Below are 14,591 nucleotides of genomic sequence, written 5' to 3' on the forward strand. Positions count from 1 at the left end.
AATGATGGTAAAAGCCAGACGGAGTAGAAAGGACACTGTTTGCTGGGCATCAGAGTGCATTGCATACATGAACTCACAGAACCTGTGACTCCATGTCCAAGACTTGAACAGAGTTCAGCCGTGGATGGGGCACCCGTGAAGCCCCACCGCTAGCTGAGGAGCTATTGGTAATTAATGGCTGCTGGGGGACAGAGAGTCAGTTTCTCCAGGCATGTGATCCCTGAGAGACAATGATCCAAGAGATTGGTATATGGTCCTGTGGCTACTCATACTCCATCACTACCAAGAGGACTCAGTGGGTAAAACAGACAGACAGACAGACAGACAGACAGACAGACAGCATGCAAACTGGGAAGGAAAGTGGTGGTAGGGATACAGGAATTGGAAGGGGAGGGATGGGGAGGATTTGATCAAAATACATTACATGCATGTATGACATCCTCAAGCAATAAAAAAGAAATTACTTTTTAAAAAAGAAAATACTAAAAATAAATCCTAGTTGCGATATTTTCCTGGAGCTTTCAGTTTCATGCTCTGAGACGGACAGTATCAATGTTTATCATTATCATCTATCTACTCAGCAATAACTTAGCCCAGTGCCTACCCGAAGTGCCCTCCTCTGTAGTTTAGATACCGAAGCCTCTGTTTACTCCCTCGTTAGCACCAGTCAGTACATACTTAGTGTGCTCATTTGTTTTCTGCCTCTCCAGCCGGGTGTGGTTTTTGAAGGGGTGGGGTCCATCTTCTTTCCTAACATGACGCCATGCTCAGGGCATGCTTGCTTGTTCAGGGGCTCAAGAACAGGCAAGACTCATAAGCCAGCACTCTGGGTTCCCTGGCTATTTGACCTGTTCCAATGGAGGCTCTGCTGGTCCGGAGAGCTCTCCTTTGTCTGTGCTGGTTGCTGCTCCTCCTGACCAGAAAAACGGCTCTTTGGCACCCTTTCAGCTTCCCATAGCCTCATATTGTGTTATTCTAACACAAAGAGGTTCCCTTCATCTTTATCCCCCTGATTTATTCAGGTATGTCTTCAATTTATTCTATCAGATGAACTTTCTGGTATCAACTTCCAAAATCAATCCTAGTGAGATTGAAATTGGAATCGGCCACACTTAGTTATATGGAGGATGGACATCTTTGTTACTTAATGAACCCAGGCGGGAACGTGTGGATAACTGTGTTTTACTTTGCTAGTTGTCTTCTTTGCACATTCTTGAATTCATTCCTCAGAAATACTAAGTTTATGATTTTGGCTTCGTTATAAATGAGATTTTGTTGTTGTTTTTTTTTTTTTTTTTTTTATAGTCTAGTCAAAGGATGGCTAGAGAGCAAACCAAAGTTACCGTGGCATTATCTTTCAGGCTACATGTTGGCCTTATACCCTTGACACTGTACCTATCTCCTGGCAGATGCAGCTCTGGAGGACAGCCAGGCACGGACGGAGAAGACCTAGCCATAATAAAGAGCGGGCCTGAGGACCGCACAGAGGCAAGGGCATGTTCATTTTGTTCAGCCTGGCTGATCTGATGACCACACAGGAACTTCACACTGACGAGGCTGAGGGGAGAGAAGGGGGCAGGAGGAGGAAGAGCAGAGAGGAGGGAATGGGGGGGGTCCTCTGTATGCACGAACAGTACATAAACAACCGACTTGGATAGAATGTCCAAGTCCAAACCCAGGATGCCATTTTCCAGGAGCCGCTGGAGCTGGCAACGCTCCCTCACACATGAACCCACAGCGACGAATGCTGGGGAGAGGACTGACAGAAGGCTGAGGGAGACTAACCATTTTAGGGACAGAACAAGTGGAAGACCTCTCAGTGGGGGTGACATTTAAGCAAGATGGCAGGCTCAGAGGGAGCCGGCCACAGCAGAGCAGGCCAGGTTAAGAGGCGGCAGGCAGCGTCCCCCAGATAAAGGGCAGCATGTGCAAGGGTCCCCGAATGGGAAACTGCGCCAGGGCATCTGGGCAACAGGAAGGTGGTAAGGGCTTTGAAGGGGCAGGCCTGCTGAGATGTTGCGGGCTGGGAAGAAGTTTGAATTTTATTCTACTGGCTAAGGAAAGTTGCTGAAGAATTCTGAGACCTGACAGGGTCTGGTTTGAAATTTAGGATCGTTCTTGAGAACAGGTAGATACGGACAAGAGTAGAGGCAGGGGGACTTAGCTGGGGGCCAGCTTATGGTGGGACTTGATGAGAACCAGGAAAGACTGGTTTTGCTAAGTTGCTCTCGGTGAAGACTTCTCATCTTGTAGGGATCAAAGTCTATAGGCTCTGGTGGGAGCTTCTGATCAAGAAAGATCCGTGCAGGCCCCCAAACTTGGCTCATGTGGGCTGCATCCTGTAGGTGAGTGTGAGGCCTGACATTGGTTTGAAGATGGCATCTGTACTATGATCCCAGGTGAGGAGGTATTGGGGTGATTGGGTACCTCTTCCTGTGGCTGGCTAGCTCATACACACACATGCTTGCTTGTTGGGGCCATAGACACAGAACAGGGCATCTCTCATGAAAAGGGATGGGACATACTGTGCATAAACCTCTTCATTCAGAGAGTCCAGAGTGTGCGGCACTGTCTCTGCCCCGGAGCCTGCTACTCACCCAAGGGGACATGGCAAACACAGTCGCGTAAGCGAGCAATGCTGAAAGAGCGGCATACACTAGGCACTATTGAAATAACACGAGGGGAAAGAATGCTAAGCCTTTGCAGGTCGTCTCCTACTTGCTGCTTGCTTTGTGTGTGCTTCCAACATCCTCCTGGAGAGAGGGTGGGTGAGAGCCTCAATCCGTCACTTTGCAAAGGTGGAAGCGAGGTTCCAAGGGGGTTCATGTAGGTGATTGACCAGACAGCAAGGAAGGGTCTGAAACCCATGTTGAAACCGTGTCTTCCTGGACCAGCTTGCAGAGCCCTTTCCTTGACCCCATCTTCCAGCTCACAGATGCAGAGGGGGCTTCTAGGAGGAGGTGTCTTTGAAGCAGTGTTGGAAGAAGAAATGAGACGGACCAAGGGGCGGCAGGAAGATCGTGCAGCTTATACAGATGCAATCAATAAAGGGCAAGAAAAAGAAAAGCCATAGGACTCCCTGGGCCCAGGCTCCATCCCACCCCATCTCCTGCTCCCCTAGGGTTGGGGAGATTTCCAAGCCACACATCTGACCACATCTGCTGCTGGTCTTCATGTCACCTACAGCCTGTGTCTAAATAGCCAGGAGGGCTCTGAGCTGTCATTTCAGGATCCTGCTCCCAACCCCACATCTGCCCTCAGGGCTATTTGCAGGCAAACCCTTCTGGAATTCCTCGGTGCTCTTAGACTAAAGGAAATCCGAACACATCAGGCTTCCGGGAGGACACTGATGGCTCAGCTGGCTTGTCTGTAGCCACAGAACACTGGAAAGACATGCAAGCATGAGGAAGAGAGAAAGCGAAACACGGTGGCGGTGGCGGCGGCGGCGGCGGCGGCGGCGGCGGTGGCGGTAGCGGTAGCGGTGGCGGTGGTGGCAGTGGCGGTGGTGATGAGGCTGAAAATGAAAGCACTGTGGGTGGGCATTCTCAAGGACCTGTCATCACAGTGTGAATCCCACCAACCCTTTGAGGGTTGGCATGGTGAGAGAGGGTCCCGACCTCAAGGGAAGGTGGCCTGTAAGTGACCAGCAGCTAGAGGGAGAGAGTCAGAAACCAGTCCCCAGTTGAGAATGCAGCTTACTGGAAGTGACAAGGAGAAAATCAGTCTTGCCCTACCAAACGTCCCGCCTCTGAGCCACTGGACAGAAAACGCGCTATTAGGCCATGATAGTGATAGCGGACACAGGAATGAAAGCATGCTATCCAAAGAACAAACGCTGGGCAGACAAGAGGGGGCTCCAGGCCAGCAGGGCTGTTGGGTGCTAGCTTCGGTTCTTGGGGTCAGCTGGAATTCAGTTCTCTTCAAAAGGAGGGGAATGGAGCTGGGTGGGCTTCAGGACACTGAAGAAGTGGCGTGGCCTTCTAGGCTGGTGGCTGCTGTTTTGGATGCAGGCTGTTGCCCCAGGTGTCTCTCTTAGGCGCCAAGTGACTTTGGATCTGGAGCTGTCTTTGTATTGTCATCTGTGAGGGACTTGCTAGTGGGCTGCCCAGCTTCTGGAACTCTGAGCCATGCATGTTTGTTGCCTGTTGTCCTTCATTTATGCAGCTGGTGGCTGTCACTCTGAGTCATGCTTGGTCACTTTTCGTGCAGGACTCTGCAGCATTACGTCCTCCTCTTCAGCCTCAGACTCTGGTGTATCTCCTGTCTGGATGCTTTTGTTTCTTGCAGGGCAAATGCTGCCACTGTGGGTTTTAATTCTGGTGATGCCATTATTTCCTTCATCACATCCCAATGTGTCACCATCACATCCTTTCTTTCTCAGGAATTCCCCTCCTCCACCAATCCATTCGTCTCTATTAGCATCCTTATGTTTTATAATTAAACGACAGTATTTTATGTATGTAGCCCATTATAATACCTACCATCCATTCTGTTTTTAATTTTTGACATCCTGGGGGTGGAACCAAGGGCTAGGTGTCCTAGTTATCATGAATTATCAACTTGACACAGCCTAGAGTCATCTGAGAGGAAAGCCTAGTTTGAAGACTTGCCAAGATCAGACTAGCCCGCAGGCATGTCTGTAGGCGATCACCTTGATTATTAATTGATGGAGGAGGGCTCAGCCCACTGTGGCTGCTAACATCCCTAGGCAGGGAGTCCTGGGCTATATAACAAAGCTAATTAAACAGAAGCCTGTGAGTTAGCCAGAAAACAGCTTCCGGCCATGGCTCTTGCCTTCAATTCCCGCCCTGAAGCTTCCTTCACTGATGAACTATGACCTGGAAGTATAAGCCAAGTAAACCCCTTCCTTCTCAAGCTGCACATGATCAGAGTATCTCATCACAGTAACAGGAAGAAACTCGAACACTAGACAAGTGTTGCCACTGAGCGACAACCTTATGTTTTTCCTGTCTCCTGGAGTATTAAAAACAGAATAAAACCCTTTTTTGAAAAACAAAATTGGTCCTGTTTTTTTTTTAATAAACAGTTATATTTTCTCAGGAGTGCTGTCCTTTATGAAACATCTTGTGCATTTATCTTATTTGTGCATTATTATTTTTAATCTGTCATTTCGAAGGGAGGGATTGCTATGGGTCCAGCATGCCAGCCAAGGAGACAGGTGGTGCCGATTCCCTAAGAGACATCAGAGTGCACACCTGGGATCCTAGGCCGGCAGCCAGAGGGTGTGTCCTGGCTAACTCCACTATTCGGGCCGGCTTGGCTGGATTATTGTACTTGGATAATTTGAAGTAGCTTGTGTTTCTTTCTCTAGAGGCCATCCATGGAAAACAAAATCACCACAGAGCGCGCTGCCGTTCTGAAAGCCACATTTATACCCACCGGGCTGTCCACCTCCTCTCCTTCAAAACAACTTTCCGGCGCTTTATGGCCATTTCCTGACTCAAGGCAAACTCAGGGCTGAAAAGCGAGGCCTGCTGGGTGTGCTGATCTGTGTGGCTCCTTCAGGAGGTTGCTCTCACAGCGCAGCTCCGCGGACCTTCACTGTTTAAAGTTAACTCACCGTTGCTCTTTTCAAAGAAACCTTCTGGAAGCTGCTGAACCCGAGGCCAGTATCCCTGGCAAGATCTGTGAACACACGCTTTGCTTCCAGTACCTTCTGCCTCCTCTGGGCCAGCTGCCTGCTTGCTGGCTGACCGCTGTGGAGAGCAGCTCTGGAGTGTGACAGATCTGAGAGAGCAGCAGGGGCTCCGGGCTGTGCACACAGCCAGGTATTTTGTCTAGTCCGGTTTCCTCCCAGGAAGACAAGCTACACTAGGCAGGGAAGCTTCTTCCTCAGAACCTCCTCTTGGCAGCCTTGCTGCTGGGGGGGCCAACAGCTAAGAATGAAGCTTGCAGCTTACCCTCACCTTCGCCACTAAGAGACCCTACAGGTTTAAAAGGAACAAAGAGCTACTTACTGGCCAAATAGGAGCATTACAGCTGTATGGATATTAGGCAGAGAGAATCAGTGTCCAACAGCAAAAAGATTCCCCACTTTCCACTGGTCCCAGATACCCCGTAGGTAAAGGACCATCATATCTGCCTTCCTGCGGCTGCTCTATACAGTCTTCTCTACATCTACAGCTACTGGTACCAACTGCACTTGTATGCAAGAAACTCCATTCTTCTGAATGCAACCAGGGTTGCCAAATGGTCATACTATGCCCATCCCTGGTTCCCAACCAGTTTCCCCACTGAATTTCTACCACTGATCTTCCTGCCCTGAAGCGCAATGTCATCTCGTCACTCCAGATATGAGGTCGTTAGACATGGCTATGCATATCCATGCCTTCCTTTATTTTATAAGCCTGGAAGGCCCTTCCTTCTTGGCCTTCACACTGAACACCTACTGTTGTTGTTAGTGTGTGTGTGTGTGTGTGTGTGTATAAGATCCAGGTGCATATTTGTACAGGTGTGTACAGGTATGTGCAGGTGTATAAAAGTGCACGCATGTGCATGGGTGTGTGCATATGGGCACATGTGTGAGTGTGGAGCCCAGGCTGCTCTTCCTCCGGCGCTCCCCACCTTACCTGGCAGAGGAATGGTTTACCACGGAACCCGGGTCTCAGTGATTGACTATTCCTGGCACTGGAATGACCGGCCTTCACTGTCGAACTTGGTTTTTCCGTTAAGTTCTGGGGATCCCCACTCACATCTTCATTGTGCGGCAGACACAATGCCCACTGATCTGTGCTCCAGCCCCACTCCCTCTGCTCTTTAAAGTACAGCTAGGATAGCGGTTTGTTTCTTACTCCCTGCCTTCAGGTGTGGCTCGGACCTTCTGCTACATGTCTCCATGATCACATTTTGCTGGACTCTTGGCGGATCTGTGCTGTTTCTGAACCTTTCCCCTGCCTCTGTTGTGGAGACCGTTAGACAAAGAGATGCTGGTTTCTCATTTTCTTCAGTAAGTTCTCTCTAACGACCTGTAGGAAGGGCAGCACCTTTAAAGGTAGCAAGTTCTCCCAGGAGCACACACAAGTCCTTATGAGCCAAGACTTCTAGGCTCTCCCCCTTCCTCTCTTCTAGAATGGAACACAGATATGGCGCTTGGAGCGGCAGCAATTGACTAGTCAACCACATGGTTGAAAGTCTCAAGATGGCACAACAATAGCCTAGGTCAAGGTGCTAAGGGTACCTGGGCCAGGTCTGGATGGGACCTTGAGAAAAAAAAAAAAAACAACTCCCCATCGGTGGAGGCAGCTTAAGTCAGTTTTTCTGTTTCCATTTCTGACAGAGATAATTTCTCTCTGAGACCCAGATGGGAAAAGACTGTCTTACGTATACTCTTGGTACCTGGTACAATACCTGATTCTGGGAAAAAATGCTCCACATTTTTTAGTTGGACTGAATAGTGTTACTTTCTTAGAAGTGTTCCAACAGCTCCTATTATATGAGAACGAATGCAGGGTTCTCCTGACTCTCAGGATCCCACTGAGACCCTTCCTTCTTCTACACCAGCCCACCACACAGCTCCAGTATGGTGGACTTTGCTCCTGGATTGGGCCATTGCTTCCCTCCCTGAGTTGGAAGAATCTCCCGCCCTCCAGCAAGGACTTCTCTCTCTTTTTTGGTTACTGCATTCTCTATGGTCTGTGCTAGTGGCATCCACTGACTGTGGCCCCTCAAGCCAGGGCTGGGCTTCAGTCTGCTCTTTGTGTTGTCCCTGCACACCATGACAAAGACCCTGGTGCAGAGCGGGTCTCTAATGCCCACTGTTTCAAGCGCAGCAAGGCCAAGGGCAGAAGGGTAGGTGGGAAGAGCAAGGGCTGGAGAGGCAGATGGGCTCCACGTGCCCCACACTGTTTGGGCCTCCAGGGGGTCCTCTGTAAGACAGGACTAATGACACTGGTCCAGAGCCTGGCGTGCTGTAGATGCTGGATAGACAGCGGTCAGAGGGGCAGTGCCAGGTGCCTAAGCCTTGGCCATCTTTTCTTTGTCTAATACTCTGAACTATCCCACAAATCCTAGGAAGGAAAATTCCTGCCCCACTCTGGAGATGGAGAGGAGGCTACAACATTAAGGGGTGACCCTCATGTTCCCCACATTGTTGTCAGATGGAACTGCAGGGAGGAAGCCGTGTCCTACAGCTTACTGTGTATGAACTGCCAGGCCTTGGTGGAACTCTTGGAACCCGGGAAAGTGCACCCACTAAAGGCCGCAGAGGTCACCATTTCCATGGGAAAGTTTAATTCAACAGCCCACTCTGGCTAAGAACTACCTATTCTCTAGCCTGGCTACACCCAGGGTGGGAGTAGGGGCTTGGCTAGGTTCAGGCAGGTGACCACTGCCCTTCTTGGAGTCTTATTCATCTTTTGGGCTGAACCTGGCAGCAGATCCCTCTGGACACACCCAATTCGTCATCAGGGTGGGGTCAGGTGCCCCTGGAAAGGTCCCTTGGAGACTTTTTCCATGCTGCCAGGAGCTGCAACCATCCCACATCTCCTCCACCTGGCACCCCTGTTCCAATGCAGGGCATAGCACCTACTACCCTTGACCTTTAGAGGTGACTTGCAGCCCGCAGGGCTTAGGGGATGCACTGACTAGGTAAAATGGACTCTCTGCCTGGGGGCATTTCTGGGGCAGCTACCATTCTAAGTGGTTTGTAAACCTGACCCACTTAACCCTCCCAAGGAGCCTGTACCTCTAATCTCCATTTCCCAGGACAACAGAGACAGACAGGGCTGAGAGAGAGTGCCAAGTTGAGCCGATAATAAGCAGGCAGGTAGTCCTGTGCCCCGGTCCAGCTCCTAGCTATGACTCAAAGTGGCACAAACAATGGAACTCGTGGGACATCAAGAATCCAGTTGAATAATCAGGCCCGAATGGCCTCACTGCAACACGCAGTGGATGCTGGAAAAACAAGTGACATCGTAAAAAACCACACAAGTGTGTCCTCAGAGGGACGCAGATGATGGCACATTGATAAAAACAAACGCGGGCTGTCAAGAGCCGTCGGAAAACAAAAGGCTGGAAGTGAAAACAATAACAAGGTTTCCGGGAGGAACAGAGAGAGGGGGTTGTGATGGGGAGGGGGGGGATGGTGACTGTGGGGAAAACAGAACAGAGAACTTTCAACAGCAGAAGAAAAACAAAGCCAATTAAATCAGATCAGACAAGGACCGAAGAGACTCAAAACCGGAAGAACTCAGCTGAGAAGCAGCCGAGCATCTTCTGTTGGAAGGAAAGCAGGCTGCATAGGATGTGAGAGAAATATAGACCCTGGAGGCTTCTCAGGACTTAAGCATCTGGGGAAAGTTAGTACAACAGGCAGGTTGAAAAAGTCAGAAGGGCACAAATGCAGTAGAAATAAAAACACCGTGAGGCCAGGGTGATGGCTCAGTCGGTACAGCGCCTGCTTCATGAACGTGAGGACCCGAGTTCATATCCCCAGAACCCATATAAAAAGCTTAGCCCTACAGTGTGATCTTGTAATACCAGTGCCGGGGAGGCAGAGACTAGCCCTGCAGTGTGCTCCTGTAACACCAGCACTGGGGAGGCAGAGAGATATAAGGTCCCTGGGCCTTTCTGGTCAGCTGAAGAGGTGCGCTCAGCTCCAGATTTAGTGAGAGAGCTTGTCTCAGAGAGCACAGTGGAGAGCAACTCGGGAAGATGTGTCTGACCTCTACATGCAGGGGCACACATGGGCACAGACACCTACACACACCTACACACACACACACACACACACACACACACACACACCACACACACACACACACACAGCAAGACAGGGAGAGAGAGAGAGAGAGAGAGAGAGAGAGAGAGAGAGAGAGAGAGAGAGAGAGAGAGAGAGAGAGAAAGATCATGCAAATCATATAAGCACTTAGTGACTTTAACAAAAATTTTAGCTTTTCCTGTATTTTAAGCTGAAATGAGAAAGTGTTTAGAAATGGGCCCAAGCAGACACTGTGTGCAGAAGTGAAATTCCCCGGCCCCACAAAAGAGCTGGATGCAGTAAAATGGTAAAGGGGAAGAGGACAGGCACAGGCAGAGATGCTGTGTGGAAAGTCAGCCTTAACACAGACCACCAAGGGTGTGGAAAGCTGATTCGGTGTCTGGGGGGAAATTCAAGGTCATGTGTCAACATTTGCCTTCAAAGAGTATGTCTGAAAGAAATAATTGGATCTGTGTGTGAAAATTTATATACGAAGACGTTCACTGGAGTGAAAAATCTGAAACCATTTGCTTTATCCATAGGGAGAGGCTCTATCAATTATGGCTGTGCACACAATGGCCTTCTCTGCAGCCTTCAGCCAGGGGAGGCAGGTCCCTTGATCTTGGCGTAAGATCATGGCCATGGTTAAGGACTAAAACAAAAAGCAAGTTGCGAAGGCTGGCAACAAGATGTGCTCGCTGGATTTGCTTTCTGTATGTGGCTACACTAAAGGCCTAGAAGAATTAAAAGAGCAAAAGGACCAGAGGTTATTTTAAGTGGCCTGTGTGGAGGTAGAACATTCCATAGGGAGAGGCAAGGACTTCGGGTTTATACTCTTTGACCTTTGTTACTGTGGCATTTTGAATGAAAAAAATGACTTCCTATTTTTATTAAACAGAAAATATGAGCACACAAGTGCCATAGTGTGCGTGGGGGGGAGAGAAGAGAGAGGAAGAGAGGGAGAGGGAGAGGGAGACAGAGAGAGAGAGAGAGAGAGAGAGAGAGAGAGAGAGAGAGAGAGAGAGAGAGAGAGAGAACAGTTTGTGGTTCCTTCTACCATGCGAGTCTCAACATTCAAATTCAGGTCATTAGGCTGAGCCATCATTCTGACCTCTTATTTTTTTTTAAAGAGAAAAATCCTAATAATATTCAGCATAGAAAAATACTAAATAGGGACACAGATGCGAAGAGCTCTCTTCAGATCTGTGTAGTTATTAGCTCCTTTTATTCAACTGCTGGTTATTTTCAAGGGAAGATGAAGTGGAGGGGTGAGAGGGGAAGAGAGAGAGTTGGAAAAAAAAGGGAGGAAGGGTAGGAGGGAGATAGGGAAGAAAAGAGGAAAGGAGACAGAAGAAAAGGGGGGAGAGAAAAGAGGGAATGAAAACGTGTACACGGACTTGTACACATGTGTGCACAGATGCAGAAGGATGATGGAGCTGGGCAGAGACTCGAGGTGGGGAGTTTCTTGTCCTCCATTTTCACTTTTGGTGCCTCTAGTGTGGCTGGAAGATCACCTACTTAGCAGTGGCTCCTGTGGGAGTAGCTGTGGCTGGGAGACGCATGTCAGAATGAGAGTTGGTCCATCCTCATATCCCTTCAAAATGTTTATTTACTTATTGTGTGTGTGTATGTGCATGTGCCATGGCATGCTTGTGGAGGTCAGAAGGTAACTTGGGGAAGCCGGTTATCTTGTCCACCATGGGAGGCCTGGAGATTGAACTTGTGGTGTCAGACTTGGCAGCAAGTACCCTTATCCACTGAGCTGTACCGGCGGGCACCGGCGGAAATGTACCGGCGGTACCAGCGGTCGGAGGGGTTAGGGAATAACCACGATAGTCCTTTTATAATAAATCAGTTTTAATAAAAGGGGAAATAAGGGAACTTATAGAACCAAGGGTCCAGCGGAGCAGAAGGTACGCGGGGGGAGAGCAAACGGGGCTCCTCCCAGCGCCCCGATGCTATTTAAGGGGTATCCTACCTCGCTGGGGCAGCCACGCCCCTGAACGCAGGGATTGGGCCAGCTGCCCCAACACTGAGCCATCTTACAAGTCCAATTATTTTCATATTCTATTTCCCTTTGTGCTCACGCAAATACACACGCACATGCACACAGACACACAGACACTACACACACACACACACACACACACACACACACACACACACAGTTGAGTGTGGAATGCACATGAAGCAGGCCCCATGGCCTCCTATTTCTTGCCCTGTTCTGGAGAGGCTATGTATCGTTTTGTCTTTGACCCAAGCCTCCTGCCTCCCCTCCACTTCCCAGCTGGCTTTCTCTGCAGTGAACTTGTCTTCATTCTTTCTATAAATCCTCACTCTTGTTTCTCGTGTTTTCCCTGTAGTCCGTGAATCTGCAGCCTGTGACTCTCTCCTATCTTCTTCTAGCCCTGCTTTAAAGTCACAGTTCCTACGGAAGTGCTGGAACAACTATTTGGGAGGCTGATGGGGGCTATGCCTTCTCTTTGGACAGTGCTGGTCAAATGTATCGAGCATCAAGATGTCGCCAATGGATGTTTGAATGTTCCAACCAAAGAGTAAAATTCCGAGGAAAGAAAACAAAGACAGAAGAGCTAAAATCCCAACAACCCTCATTAAATGGCAGGTGCTGGTTATTGCTCTCCCAGACTTTCTGTATATTGCAGGTACTGTTCCTTGCACCATTCGACATCATTTGCGTATTTACTAAGAATGGAGTCAGTTGGCGGGAACACATATATGCCTCCTGAACTGGTTTCTCCTTCCTCATCTCAATTGCAGCTACCTGGTTCAGGTCTCCTTGTCCAGCAAACCGCGGAGACAGCCTCCTCCAAGCACTCCCCAGTGCAGCCTGTCCCTTCAGCTCACTCTCCACAAAACTGCCGGATGCCCAGGCTTAGCACACAGCCCAGGGCTCTCCATGTTGGGACCCCTGCTCTGCCAGCCCCTAGGGCAGCCAGCCTCCAAATCACAGCATTTCACCTAGGCTGGGAATCACCCTCCCAGCTACAGCTTCTGCACTGGGGTGGGGGGGGGGATACCTTGCCTTGCTGGGAAGCCACTCCCCTGCCTGCTGCCTTCCTCCTTGGCTACATGGTAACCCCTTACCATCCTCGAGGGCTCAGCTCTGGTTTCAACTCTAGAACCCCCTGATCTCCTTTACATCCCCTTCCCCCTCAACCTTGCTCTGTGCCCGCCTGCAGGGTTTTCTTTGAACAGGAAGTACAGAGCCTCTACTGTGGAAGAACAGGTAGTTGATTCACAAGAGGGAGTGAATCAACAGGTGAATGGTGCTGAGTCAGGAGTCAGAAGACCGCCTGCTGATTTGCATATGCACGCCCTAAAGTGGACGGCCCTTTGCGCTCCAGCATCCACTGCTGGAGGGTCTTTCCAGAGTCACTAACCACACCACCGCCTTTAAAACCCATTCCTCCCTGCTGATTTTTTCATTGGGCTTTCTTGGCTGCGAGTGTACATGTGGGGTTATCTTTTCCAGGCTATCACTGCCGGTAAGTGTTGAGAAAGAGCAAGGCGGGGTTGGTGGAAGCCATGGTGGTACTGAGAGCTGGAACGAGATGCTCAACTTTCACTCCGTAACATGTCAACGGACCTTATCTGGGGCACATAGACTAGTGTCCCAAAGGCTAGTCTAGCAGCACTGTCCCTTTATGAAATCCTAAGTCCCCATGTGTGCCATTGACCCCACAGCACATGGGGTATAGTTGAAAAGTGTGGATAGGTGAGCACTGTATTTCCTTGATTCCAAGTGAATGGTGCACCAAGGAGCATGAGCGTTTATCTCTGTTTCAGCAACACCTTCACATCTGCTGAAAACCCAAGGGCTGGGACCTGCTAGTCACAGCTCTACCCTTTGCTTGGCTCCCTCTTTATCCCTAGTCCTCGATGGCGACTTCCTGTGAGCTCTCTACTATGAATAATCTTGGTGGGCCAAGCTGCTCAAGACTTGCCATGGTACCCTCTTATTTATGGGCGTTTCGCACCACTGAGCACACTGCCCCTCTGACCTGCTCTTTGCCTCCTGCCTCCTCTAAACCATACAGTTCGAGGTTCGCCCTGGCCAGCAGTGTGATATAACAGGAAGACCTGGGAAGATCTGCGGTATTCTCTGTCTTTTTTGTAGCTTGCAAAGCTTAGAAATACACAGCTTCTGCTTGACCGCTTAGCTGTCAGATGGACTCGTGTGCAAACGGACTTGCATATGCACCAGAGTTTATTATTGCTAACATCACCAATAGGACTGTTGGGGAGGAGTCAGGAGAAAGGCCAGCCTTGCGCCTGTCAATCAGACACCCATTTCTTCTCTGATGGCCTGGGACTCTAAAGAGTTCCTGAGTCAGGTGTTGGGAGGAAAATGTCCCCATGCCAGACTTTGCGGGCTTTTGTAGTAATCCCACACAGCCCTGAAATATGAGCCCTTCTGGTCCTCATTTTACAGATGAGGAAGCAGAGAAGGAAACAGAAGCAACCTGCCTGGCTCACATAGTTCAAGCAGATCTGGACTGGTCTCGAGAGCTGGCCCTGTCACTGTGATTGAAGTACCACCCTGAGCCTAGTATGCAGCGTGTCATTCCAGAGCTTTAACTGAAACCCTATCTTCAGGGGAAGAGACTCACTAGCAGTCAATGGAGGGGCTGGGCTCCAAACCTGGGCTGTGTAGCTTCAAGCCTGGGCACCGCTGCTCTATGGTAGGCATGTCAGAGCAGTGAGTTGTGTGGCCTTGGATGCAGCCCCCATGAGACTGAGGCTGAATCCCACATGCCCAGTCCAAACCTAGAGTCTCTGTGGCGACTACAGACTACGGACCCCACAGGTCTCTAGCAGAGGTAGGAGGGCTCTGACAACAGCTAGGTCTGTC

At 49.8% G+C, this 14,591-nt stretch overlaps 1 protein-coding gene across 1 annotated transcript in view; it reads right to left on the bottom strand.

The window, feature by feature from the left end:
• Positions 1-14,591, bottom strand: part of Csmd2 (CUB and Sushi multiple domains 2) — a 551,269-nt gene that overhangs the window by 121,113 nt on the left and 415,565 nt on the right. The window lies entirely within an intron of this gene.

The sequence above is a fragment of the Arvicola amphibius genome, chromosome 6 (genome assembly GCF_903992535.2).
Source record: "Arvicola amphibius chromosome 6, mArvAmp1.2, whole genome shotgun sequence".
NCBI classification, from domain to species: Eukaryota; Metazoa; Chordata; class Mammalia; order Rodentia; family Cricetidae; genus Arvicola; species Arvicola amphibius.